Raw genomic sequence first — 3,599 nt, forward strand, 5'->3', positions numbered from 1 at the left:
GGTCCGGTAATAGTAAAGCAGATAAAAACCTAAAGAACACTCAAAAGCTTCAAGATAAACTGACTTAGAAGCTTCTTCATTCACGTTCAAGAGAAGGCCTGTGAGACCTGTCAACTCCCGGTGGGAAGAGGTATTTAACCGGTGAAGGTAGCGGCAAGATCAGTAAGATCTGGTCTTTGTCCTTTATTAAATCAGAGCTGTAGTTACATACTTACCCTATGCCCTGATATGCATGTGTCAAAAACCATATAATGCTAATAACTAGACATGATATGTCTCTATAAATAAACATTATAAAACTATAACTAGACAGGGTGGCTGGGAAAACCTGAATCCTGACTGTCTTCGTTCACATTCAAGAGAAGCCCTGTTTCCAGCCAACTATGATTGATTCATGAAATCCCTGTTATTAATGTGGACTCAGTCCCATATGGTCTAGCGGTTGGATTCCTGGTTTTCACCCAGGTGCCCGGGTTCAACTCGGTATGGGAATTGGTATTTAGCCGGTGAAGGTGCAGAAAGATCTGTACGATGTCCAACATTGTCCTAAATTAGAGCTGTAGTTACGTACCCAACACGGTTAGACTTTACTGTAATTTCTACAGTTTACTTACCGAAAATATGATAACTTTCTTTTCCGTTCATTACTGTAATATGCATTGCATTGTCGCACTGTTGCTTGCTCTGGAGGAAACTACTAGAACTGTTGGGTCCTTGTAAATTCTGGAGTGTGGTCTATCTGTAAAGTGTCTTGAGATAACTCTTGTATGAATTGATACTATAAATAAAAATGAAATTGAATTATGGGTAGTAACATTTAATTTACATTATTTACTGTATTTTTGAATATTGCTGTAGTCTGCTGTAAAACAACAGCAGTAGTGCTACTGTAGGTGAATAAAATTGTTAGTTCATGTTTATAGAAGCAGAACTAAGATGGAAAAATAAAACATCTCTATAAAATTACACTATTTCATTTTATAGAAATATTTACATTTTATTTATTATGCTTTTAGCAGTGAGGTAATTTAAAAATGTGTCATGCTTTTCAGCAGTGTAAATAACTTATTGAGAGTTGTAGAGACAAACTGGATGACCTGTAGTTTTTCATGTTTTAAACTCAATAAAAACTGAAGTTATTGCTCTGGGGCCCAAGCACCTCCGTGACGCACTATCAAAAGAGATAGTTACTCTGGATGGCATCACCCTGGCCTCAAACACCACTGTGAGGAATCGTTTCACCTACGTAAATGTGCAAAATAAATATTTGTATAATATTAAATGTATTATGTTCCAGTTTAATGGGTGTTACGACAGGTATCAGCAATGCAGTTTCCATTTTAAACTTGACATGCCATAAAGTTTACTCTTCAGCAGCCAGAGACAATTCACTCAAGACACTTGCAGCAACACGATGCTTTGCCAGACATCAACAAACTGGAAATAGACTTGATGCTGAAACAAAGCATAGGAATTAGCAGAAGATAGTTTTGATCCATCGACCTCTGGTTATGGGCCCGGCACGGTTCCTCTGCGCCACTCTGCTGTTTATGTCCAGGGAAGGAAAATTCTGAGATTCACATTTTGAGGGACAGTTTTCGGGTTGCAAGTTAAACATTTGGTAGACCTTGCAACTATCATTTATGTGAGCTTCCTGCTTACCTCGAAGAATCTTGAAGGAGTCTACTGAAGCAATAATGAGCCAATACCTTGTTAAAAAATGTTATCAACACCCTTCACTCTTTGCAATTTTGCTCTGACATTGTTATTTTAGAAAATTGTAACCAGCATTAAATGAGTAGTTTTAGGTCTGTGTGAATGTGGGCCGAGTATTTACCTCGGCTGAACTTGTGAACATCTCTTTGGCATATTCACAGTCTGATCAAGTCCAGGTGCTGGAAAATCTGTGATTCACGTTTTGATGGGGGAATGGGAGTGCATGTGCTTTCTTACCAGAAAGTTTCTGGAGGTCCAAATGGCATCTTTGATGGCGCCAGGGTGAGCCACTGATTTGCAAAGTTACATGCTGGTATCTGTTTCTTTGGCCTGAGGATGGACAGACGACCCAAAAGCATAATACTCTTGCCAAGACATAACAAGAAACAAAAAAAGAGGCGGGGGGGACAGAGTTAAGCCCTGAAAGAATAGAGAACTACAGACAAAAGATGTGAAATAGTACCAAGTGTGACCAGAAGAGTTGGAAAAAAACTAGAACTTTAAAGTACAAACCTTTCTTCAAGAAGTCTTTATTGTGCTCACATTGAACCTCATTTCTGAAACGTGTATACGACCTAAAACCGGCGTAGGACGGGCGTACGCCGATTCCTACGCAAAGTTCGGCAATGTATGTGGAGTACATAGGTCTCCACATACATTGCTTTTATTAAGATTGAAGACCAAATTGTTAGTTTTTATGAGATTTTCCCAACCACTGAAAGTGCGTGCGTAGCCTCGTTGGCGCAGTAGGCAGCGCGTCAGTCTCATAATCTGAAGGTCGTGAGTTCAACCCTCACACGGGGCAGGTGTTTTAAAAACACAACTGTTGCTGGAAATACAGCGACTTTCAGGTGGTTGAATACTGGCACAAGCACATGAATGGAAGTTGGGTTATTTCTGAGATTGAGACAACGAAAGGCAATCTTTAAGGGTGGTAGCAAACCACTGACTCATTACAGTATAAACAACCGCAGATGTGCCTTCATGAACAATATTGTAGACAGGTGGCTTCCTGTACCTATGAGATAATCATACAGTACAGGAAGCCACCTGTCTACATTAATGTATTTCTTAGCATTTATTTTCAGTCTGAGTTACAAAATTGCAGTGAACGTTGTATTGTCCAGAACAGAAAACAGGTGTGTTACTTTTTGACTATGATTATATCGTAGGAGTGCAAGCATTTTTCCCAGGTTTGATTTCCAGCCACCACAGTTGCATTTACAGGTTTTGAAGCCATATACAACATTGAACATTACAAGTTTTACCCAGGTTCTCTTTTATTCAGTGATATTTCAATTTCTTGCGGGAGTCATCCCAAAAGGATTAATAAAGATAGTCTATGTCTATCTCGAAAAAAGTAATACAAATCTGAAAATCTTCAGGAGATGTAGCTCAGTGGTAGAGCTCATGCTTTACATGTATGAGGACCTGGCATCTCCAGCAGGTATTATGGTAGAGTCTTTAAAGAGCTGCAATGATATTACCTCCTGTGTAATCTGACTGGTATGGTTATAGAACGTAGTCGTAGACTAAGACGTCCTGTGACACAAACTAAGCGGTCAGCTCTGTCTTTATACCTCAGACTATCAGACAGCAAAACAAGCACTTTAAATGTACATTTTTTACAGTTTCTATTTTACCGTATTTATGTACTTGCACTGTAGTATATTTGTTGTATTATACTCTGTTTTTTATGGGTGTTACGGCGGGTATGAGCACTGTAGTTTCTATTTTTATGGACGAAATAAACTTGACATGCCATTAAGTTTACTCTACAGCAGGTGGAGACATTTCACGTCAGACACTTGCAGCAACAGACACTTTGTTAGACATCAACAGACTGGAAATAGACTTAAGTGGCCAGTGATTGTTGCTTTTTC

At 39.1% G+C, this 3,599-nt stretch overlaps 1 non-coding gene across 1 annotated transcript; it reads left to right on the forward strand.

Annotated features, from left to right (window-relative positions):
• The first annotated feature begins 2,448 nt into the window (after positions 1-2,448).
• On the forward strand, positions 2,449-2,521 carry trnam-cau (transfer RNA methionine (anticodon CAU)). The gene has a single exon. It is a non-coding gene; the product is annotated as a tRNA-Met (tRNA).
• Positions 2,522-3,599: the final 1,078 nt, after the last annotated feature.

Source organism: Etheostoma spectabile, unplaced genomic scaffold (assembly GCF_008692095.1).
Source record: "Etheostoma spectabile isolate EspeVRDwgs_2016 unplaced genomic scaffold, UIUC_Espe_1.0 scaffold00019141, whole genome shotgun sequence".
NCBI lineage: Eukaryota > Metazoa > Chordata > Actinopteri > Perciformes > Percidae > Etheostoma > Etheostoma spectabile.